At 45.0% G+C, this 17,118-nt stretch overlaps 2 pseudogenes across 1 annotated transcript; both read right to left on the bottom strand.

The window, feature by feature from the left end:
- Positions 1 to 241: 241 nt before the first annotated feature.
- LOC147889086 (uncharacterized) lies at positions 242 to 16,643 on the bottom strand (annotated as a pseudogene). The gene is made up of 2 exons (XR_015543064.1): positions 16,225 to 16,643; positions 242 to 1,417 (listed from the first exon to the last, which is right to left on the bottom strand). The product of XR_015543064.1 is annotated as an uncharacterized LOC147889086 (transcript).
- LOC147889087 (secreted RxLR effector protein 161 pseudogene) lies at positions 15,269 to 15,685 on the bottom strand (annotated as a pseudogene).
- Positions 16,644 to 17,118: the final 475 nt, after the last annotated feature.

Raw genomic sequence — 17,118 nt, 5'->3', positions numbered from 1 at the left:
TGGGATGGAATTTTGGATATAAACAGCCATTGCATGCACTGCAATTAAAAAACAATGAATCGAATAATAAGAGGGGGGACGGGGAGGGATTAAATTATAAATTCGCACTCCATTGGCAACTAGACAATCTTAGATATGGGATGGAATTCTGGATATAAACAGTCATTGCATGCATTGCAATTAAAAAACAATGAATTGAATAATGAAAAAGTACTTAATTTGAATTCTCAAAAGAGACTAGGTACATTAATTGCTTGAAATGGAGACCAACTGCATAAGATACATTCCTTGCGTAAAATGGGAATTGCAAATTTACAATATACAACAGAATTCTACGCAAACACTCGAGCGCATAACCGGCATCTTTGGAGGTCTCATCATTTTTAAGCATGGCTTGTGCCAGTATGGCAGCATATAAAGATAGCAAAAGAAACACAAGGTCTGCCACAGGAAACTACATACATTTGACAATAATCTACATAAAAATTATTTATGCAGCCCATTGAAAGCTGAGCAGAAAACATGCCCAGATCCATCTGATGTTGGCAGAAGAAGGCAGAAGCTCAGACATCAGAGCAGCTCCCAGTAGAACTAAAGAGGCCTTCCAAATCAAAATTCGCATCATGATCAGACTCCCTCACATTGATCCAGGCTTGGGAATCTGTAAGGAATGTCTGCAGTATTTTCGAATCTGCAAAATCAGACCAGTAGTCGAAATTATACTTTTCAAGATCTAGATCTGGAGGCAACTTCCCTTCTAGCCTTGCCTTCTCAATTCCAAGTTTAGCATGGGCACACAGCAACCGTTTAAAAGGCTGATTCAGATTGTTGAAGACCATGGGTTTACCCTCGAGATCAGCAAATGTCATGTTCTCAAACTCCTGCTTGGTATGAGCATCCATGAAATGATCCAGACTCTGGTTGAATGGCTTTCTCAGCTTCACACCACTGATCTTTTGTACAGCAAGGTTTTTATCTAGGATATGGATTACAAATGTGTTCTCATCAGTGTTCCAGGAAAACACAATCTGGAAAAGACTGAAAGCCTCCTCAATAGCTCTATTCCACAACAGCCCATAATATCAACGAAACCGAAAACATGAGCTTTAGCCCTATGTTTCCGCCCAAGCAAATGACCTGCTGTGATCCACTTTCCTGGAAGTCTGAGATTAGTCACCATACAGTGAAGGGGCTTCTCTGCATCATCCACGTTCATCTTGTCTGTTGCATCGCAATAGTAATCCACTAGTTCCTTCCTGAACTGCTCAGTAGTTTCTGTTGTCGCCATAGTAGCAATTTCTCCCCACAATGAACCAAAGGCTGGCACAGATGCCCTTTTCGAGTCTCCGCTGACCAATTATCAGTTTCTTCAGCAATGCAGTCATTTTATTGTCTAGTTTGGAAGGTCCAGCATCTGCTACAAACAGAGAACCAAAACATTATAAACTCCTGTCAGTGGTGAAATACAATAAGATACATGATGCAAGACAATGCTGCTGCACAAGATGGCAACACGAGCAATAGCATCAGTATGGTAGAATACAAGACTAACAAGAAACAACTCCAAAGCACTCTATAGAATCTGTCTCACTTAACAAACTTCCAATACAGTAAATATTACAACAGCAAATAACTGGTACTCAACAACAAATGGAAGCTGAAAGCATAACTGAAATAAAGGGAAAAAGACCGTCACAAATACATCACAAGATAGGGGGAGTGAGGTGAGCAGTGGAGTCATAAATTAGCAATGAGAGCCGCCACCACAACGCTGTCGGACGAGAGACGCAAAGACCACATGCGGCACGGAGAGTGACCAGAGCACACATGATCGAGGTTCGGACTATCTCAACTCTCCTTAGAGGAGACTCCTAGAGACGAGGCATCGCTCTTGACATAGCCCATCGGATACAAAGATTGAGGAAACAACGCCCTCCGCCACCACGAGAGATAGCTTGACAGAGGCATATACGAGAGGTCTTTGCATCTCATCAGAGAACCACCATGGTGCCTGGATACATGGAACCTGGACATGTACTCGGAGCATTAGCTTTGACACTTGATATTTTCATGCTACTTTGATGCTATTTTGCTCTTCTGTTACTAGTTTAGCACTTTAGCACTCAGCAAGGGCCTCAATGAGCCCTTTGTTTCACAGCCCACAGTGGCTTGTATGAGTTACTTTGTCTCATAGGCCCATGAGGCCTCCCGTAGACGTTAATACATCTCTCTCTCTCTCTCTCTCTAGCACTTTAGGCGGGGCCTTAGCGAGCCCTTTGCTCCACCCCACAGTGGTCTTGGCTGTCTTTGCTGAGTTCGGGCTCCAGGAAAAAGGGCGACCACTTTTTGCTGCTTCCCAAGAAGCAGACAGGCACCAAGAAGCTGGGCAACCTGTTATCTGGCTAGTTTGGAGCAGTTGCTACTGATTCTGAGGCTTCCCAGGGCTGGTCGACTTCTGTTCTGAAGCTGCCGGGCTGTGACAAGGCTGAACTGCCAATCTTTTGCTGATTCCAGGCAGAACCAAGGCTGGTCGGAAATAGCATAATTGCCTGGTAATTGCATGCACTACAGCTGGAAGGGCTGAACTGGGATTGTTGCAGTTGTGCATAGTACTGGATGCCTGTGGGACAGTGGTTTGCAGGATTCAGATGCCTTTGTAATTGATATCTCAGTTGAACATGATTCCCCCTCATGGGCAAATTCAGGGATGTGTGAAAAGTCAAGTGTCACGATCTGTGACGTATTCCTTTCTCTATTTCTAGACTTATGGATGGTTTGATGAATGGACACTTGTGGAAGGGTATGCCCTTTCGACGGGACACTTCCTAAGAGGCACAACCCTTGCCCTTTCGACGGGACACTTCCTAATAAGGCACAACCCTTCACAAGAGACATTCTATTGAAGAGACATTCCTATTGTAATGTACCCTCTCATCAAGGGACACACCCTTCACAAGGGGTACACACCTCTTCATGCACATACCCTTTGGAGTGCACACCTTTTCATGTGTGACTCTTCACTCTCTATATAAGAGAGGCCCAATTGTATGGATGACAACGACATCCACCCTACAGACATTCAAGCAATACAATTATTCCTTATTCTCTACTATCTCAGTCTCCTTTCTGTTCCTTAGCACATTTCTAAATATAGTAAATCTAGGATTTCTTACAGTGGTATCAGAGCAAAATTCGCTCCTGCCTGTAGGAAATGCCCCCCACCTTCTAGCGCCAATCTGATACATCTTTTCCGCTAGAAGGATATCCGTGCACATTGTGCATGGAAGAGATGGAGAGGATGAGCGTAAAAATTTTTCGCGCCAACCCTACCTAAAGTCATCTATGGCCTCTCCATCTCCCACACATCACGAGTTGATGTGAATGGACACGACAAAAATCGTGTCTTTTCAAGTGCTTGGGCTGTCCCAAAACCAAGGGACGCACCTTTTCCACCATCGGACACACCTTTTGATGAAGAGTCTCGACTCCTCACCCAAGGGACACACCCCATCGTGGACAAAAGGACACACCTATTCATGTAGGGACACCCCTTTTAAAAACAGGGACACACCCCTTCATGAAAAGGTGCACCTATTCCAAGGGTCACACCCCTTCGAATAGGCACACCTTTTAGGCACCAAGCACCTATAAAAGGGTACCTAGAGGGGTAAAAAGGAAAAAAAAAATAAACCCAGCCCCTACCCTTAGGTTTACCCTAGCCCTAGGGTTAACTAAACCCCCAAATTAATTTTTGGGCAACCACCCAACTATAGGCAGCCCCAACGAAAAGAGGCGAACCTCTTGGACGATTTCCATACATACGGATCTCAGGTTCGCAGCCATCTGCCTCGCCATATCGCAGCCCCCTGCGCAGTCATTTGCCTCGCCATATCGCAGCCCCCTGCGCAGCCCTAGCCTCGCCAGCACGCCAGCCTTCCTACGCAGCCCTAGCCTCGCCAGCACGCCAGCCTTCCTGCGCAGCCCTAGCCTCGCCAGCACGCCAGCCCCCTGCGCAGTCATTTGCCTCGCCAGCACGCAGCCCCCCCCTGCGCAGTCATTTGCCTTGCCAGCCACGCCAGCCTAACTGCGCAGCCCTGCATCGCCATTTCGCTGTCAGACCCTTAGCCATAGGCAGCCTAGCCTTGCCCATTTGCGGCCCTGGTTACCTGCTATTTCCCTGCCAGCCTGCAGCGTGAAATCCGTGACAGCACTGCCTTACCTGCGAAATCCAGCCCTGGGAACTGCAACCAGTTTTCGCCATTGACAGCCTGCAGCCCCCCCCCTTGTTTCGCCATCTTTTCCTGCCAAATCAGCAACAGTTGCAGCCTCCTCTCGCGATGAAGACAGCCTGTTAACAGCCCGGACCAAACAAGCCTCGATCCGCTCCTCGCAAACCACTGCAACATGGATCTCCGGACAGCGATTTGCAGCCTTCTTCTACGCAACAATTTGGCAGATTAAATCATTGCCAGGTGGAGTCTTTCCAATCTACTTTTAAGGATTCTCTTGCCATTAACAAATTACAGCAAATGAAAGAATCTTCCTTAAAGCATGGAAACCCCTGGTAATTCACCCGGCATTTCAAGGACACCTCAGGCATCATCTACCACACAATATCGTGTTCAGATTGCACAACCAACCCATTTCGGAGCCTTTGCATCTTGGGTCTTCTGTGTCACGTGCCCTCCTAGTGATTTGGACCACATCCTCTACCTTCTGCGTGAGGCACCTCAGTTACATTATTTCCTCAGCACAGAACAGGTTGTGTTCCACGAGACACGAAGATACCCAGAACCCGATATTCCTCAAGAGTTTACTGTCCATCTTTGGAGAGAATTTTACCCCTCACCTTCGGCATCTCCAGGGTACTCTCCACCTCTTTCAGCTCCCAGATATCCTCCTATACAGGTTGTACCTTCTCCAAGACAGTATTTACACTCTGAAGGCACCCCTTCTCCTGGATATCCTCCACTTCCGACAACAGCTCCTTATCCCTTCTCAGATCCGTGGACTCTGCAACCTACTCCTGTCCTCTCACGAGCAGTAACACCACTTTCGGCATCACTAGTGTTACCTCAGACAAGACCTCCTTTACCAGACTTCCACGGGTGGTTCCATCCTGCCTCGCCTGCCCCCTCCAACATGAGCAACCTCAGGGAGCAGCCCGAATCTTCTTCCAGGAATGGTACAAACTAGAGCGCAAGTTCGCGCTTTTCTCACAGGGATCTCCGATATGTCGCAACGCTCACGTGAAGCCTCTCCAGAGATCAAAGAATCAAGTCCAAAAAAGACCCCTGAAGTCAACGTACAAGGCGAATCACTATTGCAACTTCAAATTTCCCAGCTTCAGGATAGCATCTCCGACTTGGTCCAAAAAGTTCAACAACTTCAAGATTCTCGAAGTACCACACATACAGAGGATGACGTGACGCAACCAGACGACTATGCGGATTCATTCCCACCAGAGGTAGAAAACACTGAACTACGTGCCCTCTACCGTTTACTTCAAGCTTCCAAAACTAAAAGACTTGACATCAAACTTCCGAAAGCCTACACTGGTCAACGCAATCGCCGAACAGTTGACCAATGGCTCGCAAAAATGCGCATGTATTTTGATACTGTTGACCTCACTGAAGGCAAAAAGATCGCCTTGGCAGCCTCTCTCCTCAAGGATACAGCTTTTCTATGGTGGCAAAGATGCTTAAAGGACGGCAAAAGTGTGCTAACATGGGAACGTTTTGAACACGTGCTCCGTAAGCAGTTCATTCCTGCCAACGCGGACTTCCAAGCACGATCAAAACTTCGACAGTTGGAGCAAACGGGCTCCCTGTCTTCCTACATCTCTCAGTTCACCACATCGGTGCTGGAGATTGATGGTTTAACTGAGGATGATCACCTTCATGCTTTCATCTCAGGCCTAAATCCCTCGTTACGCATTGATGTCCTTAAAGCAAACATCACCACCACAGATGGCGCTATTGCTTACACAGAGCGCATTACAGATTTCCAAAACACAGGGAAGCAGAGTGCTAATCGCACGCAGAACTCTACTATGGCCAAAGGTGCTCGCCCTCAAGATAACACCAGGTTTCGAAAAAACTTCGGTAATCAAGGTCAGCGACAGTCTCAAGATCCCCAGAAGCCTCAGAAATCATTTGCTGGATTCCAACAGAAGCACTCCTCCAAGGATCGTGCCTCTTCTTCTTCACAAAGTCATTACCGACATCCCCAATATAAAGGTGCGGCCACTGACAAGAAGAACAGCTCCAGCACAAAAGGACTTTGTACCATCTGTACAGGCGACCATAGATGGTTCGATTGTCCCAAGCGACCAAAGCAAAATTCCAATATGGAACCTAGCACTTCCCAAAGAGAAGATGCTACCCCAGCACAAGACAAGAAAGGCAAAGCTGTTCGAATGGCAAATACCATCCACCTGAGCCTTGCCAGCAACCCCGAACCTTCCCTGGACACTCAAGTACTTTGTGTTCAAGGATCGGTTCGTGGAACAACGGTCACTATCCTCATCGACAGTGGCTGTTCTCATAACTTCCTAGCTAGTTCTATGGTCGACAAACTTCGGTTGACCACCAGTCCTAGTCTCACGGACTATCAGATTGAACTCGCAAATGGAACTACTTTCTTGTGCAACACCAGGATCAAAAACTTGTCTTTTCGCATCCAACATTATACGGACAAGTTGAACTTCGACATCATGCCTCTTTCTCGGTACGATGTCATACTTGGACAACAGTGGCTCTACGACTATGATCCATCAATCAGTTTTCGCAGCCATACTATCCAGTTTGTCCACGAGGGAAAACTTATTGAGCTAACTGGTTCTAGGGACTCTCCTTCAACCCCAGTTGCCTCTGCCCTACAAGTAAAGAAGTGGGTTCGTAAACGCCAAGTAAAGACTTCACTTCTGTTGGTTACAGCAGTAGAGGAGACACTAACAAAGGATCCTCATAAATACCTCAACCAACCTTTTTTCCAGCCTTACCTGGATATTTTTCCACAGGAATTGCCAAAGCAGTTACCACCTCGACGACCAGTGGATCACCCAATCGAACTTATTCCCGGCAGTAATCCACCGTCGAAACCTCCTTATCGGGTTTCTTACACTCAAAATGAAGAAATCCAAAGACAGGTCACCGAACTACTCGACAAAGGTCACATTCGGCCCAGTCGCAGCCCTTTCGGATCTCTTGTACTACTTGTGGAAAAAAAGAATAAGTCAATGCGCCTCTGCATCGACTATCGACCCCTCAACAAGCTCACTATCAAAAACAAGTATCCATTGCCTCGCATCGATGACCTCTTCGATCAACTTCTACATGCAACACAATTCTCAAAGATTGATCTTCGTTCAAGTTATCATCAAATACGCATACGAGAAGGCGATGAGTACAAGACAGCTTTTCGAACAAAGTATGGACACTATGAATGTTTGGTCATGCCTTTTGGGTTAAACAATGCCCCGGCTACATTCATGACATTAATGAACGACATCTTCAGGCCTTTCCTCGATAAGTTCGTCATCGTTTACCTCGATGACATCCTCGTTTTCAGCAGATCCCTACATAAGCACAAACAACATCTTCACCAAGTTTTTGAAGTTCTCCGCGCAAATTCTCTCTACATCAACATTGAGAAGAGTGAGTTCTTCAAGACCCAACTCGAATATTTGGGACATGTTATTTCCGCTCAAGGCATCTCTGTGGATCCCAAGAAGGTCGAGGTAATCCGAAACTGGCCTACTCCTAAGAATGTTCATGATGTCCGCTCTTTTCTCGGATTGGCAAACTTCTACCATACAAAGGTCTATCACTTTTCCGAAATCGCAGCTCCTATGTCCGAATTATTGAAAAGCACAGCAATTTTTCAGTGGCTTCCCGAAACAGAGTATAGTTTCCAACAACTCAAGCAAGCACTCACTACCACACCAGTTATGGCTATTGCTGACCCAAACCTTCCATTTGAGGTCATGACCGACGCTTCCGACATCGCTACAGGAGCAGTCTTGATGCAAGAAGGCAGAGTTATTGCTTTTGACAACCATAAACATTCTGATATCCAAACCCGATACCCGGTTTATGATAAGGAGTTTCTTGCCATTGTACATGCTTATCGCTCTTGGAAACATTATCTCATGGGAGCCGACTCTGTCGTCAAAACAGACCATCATTCTTTAAAGTATATCTTTACTCAGCCAGTCATGAACGCTCGACAAGCACGCTGGGTTGAGTTTCTGGCCAACTTTCACATGACCATTGAGTATATTCCAGGACTACGCAATGTAGTTGCATGCTCTCAGCAGGTTACCTTTAGCATCAGCTATGGTAATCTCTACATTATCTGTGGATGTTCCGAATTCATTCAAAGGAAAGTATTTCAATGATAAAGATTTCGGCATAGCAGTACAGGTTCTTTCAAAAGATCAACCTTCGACTTCCGAACAGAAGATTTTCTCATCCTATTCTTATACGGACGACCTTCTGTATTATCAAGATCGCGTCTGTGTACCACATGACAAGGATGTTCGACGTCTTTTGTTAAAAGAGCATCATGTAGTTCCTTATGCTGCCCATCCAGGCATCAACAAGACTTATCGGTTACTCAATGCAACATACTACTGGCCTCAGATGAAAAGCGACGTCATCAAAATGGTTACATCTTGCTTATCTTGTCAACAAATGAAAGCAAGCCGACGACTTCCAACATGACTTCTTCAGCCTCTTCCAGTTCCAATTGAAAGGTGGGAAAGTATTTCCATGGATTTCATTACAACACTACCACGATCCTCCAGAGGTAACACTCAGATTATGGTAATTGTTGATCGTTTGTCCAAAATGGCACACTTTGTTGCTTGCAAAAGCAGTGCACAGGCTCCAGACATAGCCAAACTTTTCATACAACATATCTTCCGACACCATGGATTGCCCAAGAATATCATATCCGACAGAGATCCTAAGTTTACCAGTCACTTTTGGATTTCACTATTCGAATCTTTGGGTACAACTCTACTGTTCAGTTCAGCCTACCATCCAGAATCAGAGGGCCAGACTGAAAGAGTCAACCAAGTTCTGGAAGAAATGCTTCGACATTATATTCAGTCACGCCTCACAGCCTGGGAAGAGCATCTACCACTCCTTCAGTTTGCTTATAATAACTCTTTCCATAGTGCCATCAGCATGACTCCATTCCAAGCAGCTTATGGACACACTTCGATTGTACCAACGAATTTTGTACTTCAACATCGGGTGGCCCTAGCTGATCAACTGGTTCAAGAAATGCAAGACATTCTACTACAAGTCACGGATCATATGCGAAAAGCGCAAGAGCGGTATCAACGGTCTGCCAACAAACATAGACGTCACCTAGAATTTAACACTGGTGACATGGTGCTATTATTTGTAGCCCCACATCGCTATAAGACGGTTAAGTATGTGTTTCCTAAGTTGCGACCAAGATACTATGGACCTTTCCGGATCGTCAAGAAAAATTCACCTTTAAGTTACAAATTGGAATTACCACCATCATGGGGTAAAATCCATCCAACATTTCATGTTTCTTGGCTAAAGACGTACATTCCAGGCGATGAAGCACTTCCTCCTGCACGTGATTATGTCCTAGAAATCAAAGACGATTATGTTCTTATTCCTGAGCGTATTCTGGACCATCGACAGCGAGAGACTCGACATCGACTTATCACGGAATTCCTTGTTCTTTGGCGCGATCTGGACGACTCCGACGCTACTTGGCAATCTGATGAAGACTTACAGCAGTACCCTGACATTTTACAGCAGTATTTTCAGAATTTACCGTGATATTTTCTACATCAGTTCATTATCTCCACCAGGGTCTTATTTTGAGTGGGAGGGGATGTCACGATCTGTGACGTATTCCTTTCTCTATTTCTAGACTTATGGATGGTTTGATGTATGGACACTTGTGGAAGGGTATGCCCTTTCGACGGGACACTTCCTAAGAGGCACAACCCTTGCCCTTTCGACGGGACACTTCCTAATGAGGCACAACCCTTCACAAGAGACATTCTATTGAAGAGACATTCCTATTGTAATGTACCCTCTCATCAAGGGACACACCCTTCACAAGGGGTACACACCTCTTCATGCACATACCCTTTGGAGTACACACCTTTTCATGTGTGACTCTTCACTCTCTATATGAGAGAGGCCCAATTGTATGGATGACAACGACATCCACCCTACAGACATTCAAGCAATACAATTATTCCTTGTTCTCTGCTATCTCAGTCTCCTTTCTGTTCCTTAGCACATTTCTAAATATAGTAAATCTGGGATTTCTTACATCAAGTGGGACTCTGGAAGAAAGTTCAAAGTAGTGGTGACCATCTCTGCACTTCATCTATATTCAAGAGCTGCTCCCTCAAGTCTTGAAGATATGTAATGTGATATTGCATTGCATCCCCTTCATTCATATGGGCCTCTACAAGCTCATGCTTCAAAAAGGAGACCCTGGCCTCATTGCGAGCTTGATACATGGCCTCCAAAATATCCCATGCTGCCTTAGAGGTCTTGCAAGAACAAATATGACCTCTTCACAGATAGTGCAATCTATGGCAAGGCTTGTGCATCACGACAGTCCCATCTCTTTTGATCTGTTGTAGGGGGCTGAGGTGTAGCTCTGCATGCACCTAGTGGGGGAATGCCTGGAGCTTTGTCCACACATCTTACCTCATCACCCGTCACATAATCCCATTAGTTCTTAGCAACCAGCAAATTTCTCACCATAAAGCTCCACAAAAAATAGTTGGTTCCATCCAACTTATCCTCCAAAATGAGGATACCAAACACATTGGAATCATTGGCATTTGTACTTTACACCATTTCTGAAAAATGCACAAACTGTCCACAAACTTTCCCTTGCTAGGAAGAGTAATGCACTCAAAAGAATCCCTTCCTGGGATAAAAGGCAACTTTACAAAGATCTCTACCCACAAGTGCTTCACAAGCTAGCCAATCCTTGGCTCAAAAGGCATAAACCCAACTGAATTCTGATTATACCTGAAAAGCAAACCCCAGTGGCAAGAGGGCCAACAAAGATGAGCAAAGGAGAGAAAAGAACTCCAAATGCAAGCAATACAAAACTGAGATCTTACAATGTCAATCCCAAAGAGAATGGGCAGCCAAATGCCTTCGAAATAAGCTCGAATGATGACTGAATATTGCTCCCCACAATATATAAATACATCCTCAGTTGCAAACATGCAGCCCAAGCATAAAACAGAGGTTGTACACCTTGAAAGAGCACTGGAACAGCAAAGTACAGACCTATACTTGCTCTAATAGTGCTGCAGAATATAATAACTGCCTCAGTATAGCCTAAAATAAGCTGATTTAGCCTCGAATGTGATAGTAATCACCATCAAAATGACGAAACAGGTCTGTTTTTGCAAAAACAGCAGTACAACATGGCGGGAATCACCAACAGAGCCTGGAAAGTGCAGGACAGCAACAAAATTCACCTCCGGGGTGGTCAACCAGTTGAAGGGCAGCAGAAAACACTCCAAATCTCCCTCAAAAAGTGGCAACCAGTTCTAGAACAGGTACAGCTTTCCAAAATCAGCAACAGCAGCCAGCCCAGCTTGCTAGAGCCTCCAAGTAGTGGCACGCTGCTGTATTTCACCCCGGACAGGTGGTTTAGAGGTCAATCAGCAGGAAATAAGCTTGAAATCAGCAAAATAATGGGTGATTTCTCCAGAGATGAGGTGCCTTGCTGTATTTGTGCTCCAAGAGCCCTCCAATCAACAAAAAACTAGGCGGCCAGCAGATTTGAGACACTTTCTCGCAACATATACCTAGATGAATCCGGGAAAATGCCCAAACTCATCATATAATAAAGTGCAATTTATAACTTTATGGTAGTCATCTACTAGATTATAAACCATCAACTCCATTACGCACAGTAGGAACTAGCTACTACGACATCCCCACTAACGTCATCAGCGCCTAGTAGTGGGTGTAGAACATTGTATCAATGTATGCTCACACACACACGCGTGCGCGCACGCACACACACACACTTGAGCATACATTTATACAAAGGTCTGCGTATTGAGTTTCTGTCAGAGCTCCGGAGCTGCACGGCAACATAATTGACCTTTGCAACATAATCCTATCACGAGGGCAGGGGAGGCAGGGGGAGTGGTGTGGGAGCCGGAGGCAGCCTGCTCTGAAAGCAAGGAGGAGGCTGGAGGAGGACCAAATAACAAAGCCCAATGGTACTCCCCACACAGTGAGCAAATGACATGTCAAGAGTCGTGCTTATGCGGAAGCGCAGATTCCAAGACGAATAACTTGACACACTTGAATTAATTATAATTTCAAACATTCAATCATCCACAACCATAACAGACCATTCCATAGAACAAGAAAGTAGATGAAGATACAACAGACACCAGATTGGGTGTGAATAAGGTGCACCCCCCAACTGGTTTTACCCAGTTGTATTTGAGTTTATTTTGATGCTTAGCCAATCACAAAGATGATACAAATCTTGGACAAAACCTTGTTGACACTAGACCTCTAGTGAATAGACCTAGATACAAGCATCTATATAGAATTTCCTCAAGAAGGTAACCCCTGGCAGCGGAATCCACCAATAGTTCCCCAATCTTTGCTGAAATCTTCAAAATAACATCATGGCAAAATCCAAGGATTAGAATTAGCACATATTATCAAATCCTTAAAGAAATATGTCTAGTAACATATACATATAAATCCGGATGATCTGGAATATGGATTGACATCATAAAAGTGAATTTAGACTCTTTTCTGGGCTGAATTAGACAGAAAGACGGAACTGAACCAGATCTGAAATTGGACCAAAGTTTACCCACAAAGAGAGTGACAATTCTCGCGTGAAATCTGAAAATAAGCGATAAGGAGAGGCTGAATATTGGTGCAGATTTTGAGATGGAAGAGGGCAAATCTTGGGCGATGAAAAGACTGGAAACAGGCTGAACCTTGGCACAACAGTTAGAGAGAAACTGGGCGATGAAAATTGGCTTGAAGCTCCCGCGGATAGTGCTCCTCCAAGTCACAGCAGGCTGAAGAGAAGAAGGGCGATGACAAGAGGATAGCAACAGGGCGATGGCCAAGAAAAAAGGGACGGTAGTAGCAAGACCAACAATTGAGCGCCCCAATCTAGTGTGTGTGAAGAGAAAGAGGGCGCCCTGCTTTATATAGGCTCTGGCTGGGTGAAAAAAGAAAAAGCAGAGGCTATTGATAGGGAGACTTTTTATGAAAATAGAGAAAAGCTTTTTCTAGAAAATTCTAGAGAGTGTAAAGCGGTAAAAGCTGAAAAGCTGGTAAAGTTCAAAATACGGTCCCAAAAAACACTGAAAAGCTCAAATTCGAATTTTTAAAAACTGCTTTTTAAATTTTTAATCCAGGGACCACTCTGCCCTTACACTCCAATTAATTAAATTAATTGGCTTTGCACAATCGTACATTTGACCATAACTAGATCTAGACTACTCGGATTTGACCTAAACTGAAACCATTAGATAGCTCTTGGCGAGCCCTTTGACTTGGCCCTCATAGTGTTGGTTTTGAAGGTCACTTCTACTCACTGTTTCCTATGTGACCTTGATTCATCCTTATTAACTAAGCATCAAGATTCCTAGTACACCAAGGCTCACCCCCAAGGCCATTGAAGATACTGGAATTTATTGGATATGGAAAAACCCTTGTGGATGGGCGAGGCATCATCAATCTTGTACGGCATGATGAGTATCAAGGGTGATCCGGTAAACTTCCCAAATCCCGTCACTGGATGTGACTATCACCATACTGGATATGAAGTGTCATACTGAAGATGACTTATCACTCTGAAGGTGGCATGGACACACTGAAGGTGCCAAAATGATGTAGTCACGCTGAAGGTGACAAGCTGTACTGAAGATAGCCTCATGGTGATCAGCCATGGATAAGAAAGTACTCTAACTGCATTGAACATGTGCACATGGTAGCAGAAAATGTATGTCCAGCCGGAAAGTGGAGTCCTGCAAATGGAACTCATAAAAGATACACACGTGTGATTAGTAATGGTGAAAATTATAATGTTCCAAAAATATGGTAGTAAGAAAGAGTCACTGTTACATGACATGGTGTTTCCATGGCAAACAAAGCTCTCTATAGTTTGAATGACAAAGTGTCCCGGTTGCAAGAAAGACTTCTCATCCATAAGAAAGCATGAAGACTATCGAATCCAAGATCGATAATCATCCTCCAGTTTCTCAACCCAACTACACTTTCAGTCACAAGTAGCTCAATGAAAAGGTAACAAAAATTATGTCACTCTCTCTCCTTAAGGATGAATCTGAACCTATAACGTTGCAGCTACATTAGCAGAATGGAGGGCCAGCCCAAAAAACTGTAGAGCTTAAAGCTACAGAAGAAGAAAGACAAAACAAATGGCAGGAGGTAAAGCAAATGCTTCAAGAGTTTCAGAAAATTCAAAGAAGAAAATGCAAGTCATCAAGAAAGGCAAGTCAGCCTCTGAAGCCCCAGTACAGCCCAGAATTATTCCCAAAGGAAGAATCTCTAGGCTCTCCAATGGAGATAACATGGAACTCCCTTATGATCCAACAAAAGGAACATCTGAAGCAACGGCAAGATTAGAAGCTGAATGCGCAGACTACATGATGGCATACTCAGAAAGAAATCCTATGCAAGAACCAATACCAGAAGATGAGCCTGATTGGATAAACCCAGTTGAGCAACTCAGTTCAGACAGTGAACCAGAGATGTGCAAGCAGAAGCAAAGTGAGCAACAGAGCAGGTATGATATATCTCCAAATGTCAGAGTTAATCAATCAGATCATGATATGGAAGAATGTATTTCGAATGTCTCCACCTCAGGAGGAAAATTCGCTAGAATGTTAAAATAGACTCCTGACGAACACAAAGAGAATCTATGTCTTGGCCTCGTAGGATGAGGGGATGGCCCTATAACCCTGCTTATGACAATCATGAAGAATGGGGCAGACCCATGTTTGTCAGTGTCTCAAGATAACTAGGAAGAAAAGATGAGAAATCACAATAAGGGCATCAAGCAGCATTACAAAAGGCTTGCAAAATAGGAACGGGCTAATTAAAAAGGGAAAATAACTAGGTCAAACATGAACCGGGTTCTTCGCTATGGCTTGCAGCTCTGGTTGTCACACATGACCACCGTCGGGTACTCCTGAATCACGTCCATGTCCTCCAGGATCCGCCTAGCCACAATGCCCAGCCCGGTACACTGCTTCTATAGATGAAAGGGCAACTGATTGTTGCTTTTTGCTAAGCCATGAGATGGCCCCTGATGCAAGCATGAAACAGTATTCCATAGTTGATTGCCTCTTAGCAACCTCTCTTGCCCAAACAGAGTCGCAGAATCCACAAAATTCGATGCCTGAGATATATGAGATTCCATAGGTGCAAGTACCCTTTAGATACCTCAGCACCCGCAGCCCTGCCTTCCAATGACTATCCTTGGGAGCCTCAGAGAACTTGCACAACAGCCCTATAGCAAAGGAGATGTCTGGCCTTGTGTTGGTTAGGTATAGAAGACTGCCTGCCAACTGTCGATACAATGTAGGATCAACCGGCTGAGATGTATCATGAATACTCAGCTTCTGCCCGACCTCCATAGGTGTCACTGGCCTTTGTTTGGCGGGCAGCCAATGCCTCTGCACCTCAACCTTGTGGAGGACTCTGAAAGCGCTCCTCCTGATCGAGCACCATGGGCACAAGTTCTTCCCATGTGAGAGTGTTCAGCCTCCCACTCGCAATCAGAGAAGAATAGAATGCCGGATACTAGGATGATAGGTGAGATAGCAACGCAATGGCCATGTCCTCTGATGAGATCTCCTTGCCGGCCTGTAACACCTGCTTAAGGGCCTGGAGCTTGTTGATATGTTCCCGCATGGTTGAAGAATCGGCAGGATCCAAGTTCTACACCTGCACTTCGAGAGAGACTCGCTTCATCGGGGAGACTCGATTGTTAAGGGACGCCAAGTGCTCCCATACCCCTTTTGCCCTTGATATGATTAATGACATGAGGAGTGCAATTCAAAAAAATAAAGGAGCATACCCATGCATTAACCCGGTCCCAGAGCTGGGACAAGGTCTCGGCTTCCTTCTAGTCAAGAATACCTAGGTTTTGCAGGTCTGGCGTGGTGATGCTCACCAGGATGAAGTCAGGCAGATCATAAGACTGCAGTACGGACTCCATTATAACTTTCCATACGCCGTTGTTGCCATCCGATTGCCAGTCCACAGGAAAGAGTGGGTAAGACGGGGATCTTTACTTTGTTCTTGGGCATATCGAGTGGGAGAGAAGACAGAGATTGAAATAGACCGGGAGAGAAGAAACTGGAAGAAAGCAAGGGGTTGCCCTTTTGCTATTGCCTCCAACTCTTTTGCTTCAAGCGCTTTCTGTCCCTGCCTCTAATACCTTCTTTCAAATTCGCCTTCAGCTCCCAAGCACGCTTTGCTTTTGCAGATATACAATCGAAATCCATGCACCAATGGTAGTGAAGTGCTACATGGAGCTAAATTTGGTCAAGATTGGCAAGGCTAAGAGGATTACGGTGTATAGGTATTTATAGATAATTGATCCTGTGGTGTACATGCAAGTCTCGAAATCGAAGAATTTTCCGCTCGAGGCCACAAAGAGGGTGGTTTTACCAGTGAGCTAGTATAGAACTTGGCCAGACTCCTCAGACAGCCAAGAGGAGAGCAATCAAGAAGAAAGAGAAACGTGAGGTGAATGAGAGATCGGTCCCTCAGATCATTAAAGATTTTCCTGTGGAGTTAAAAGGCCTATGTAGATCATGAATGTGAATGGTAATGAATCGCCACCACATCCTCCACCGGTTACCAAAGAGACGGCGACTCATTCATCGATGATCATGAGGTGGTATAGCACCAATACCACCATAGGTCTCCCTCTCCGTCTAGGCCCCGTTATCACCACCTTCTCAGCCAAAATTTGGGGAGTTCAATCAGGAGCAGAGATCCTGATTTCATTATGGCATGCATTTGCACTTCGTGCAGCCCCTCAAAGACTTGGTTTAAAGCA

This window comes from Dipteris shenzhenensis, chromosome 21 (genome assembly GCF_047967505.1).
Source record: "Dipteris shenzhenensis isolate YYH24624 ecotype China chromosome 21, Dip_SZ_1.0, whole genome shotgun sequence".
Lineage (NCBI taxonomy): Eukaryota > Viridiplantae > Streptophyta > Polypodiopsida > Gleicheniales > Dipteridaceae > Dipteris > Dipteris shenzhenensis.
Note: the sequence above shows the minus strand (reverse complement) of the source record. Positions and strands in the feature narration are given on the sequence as shown.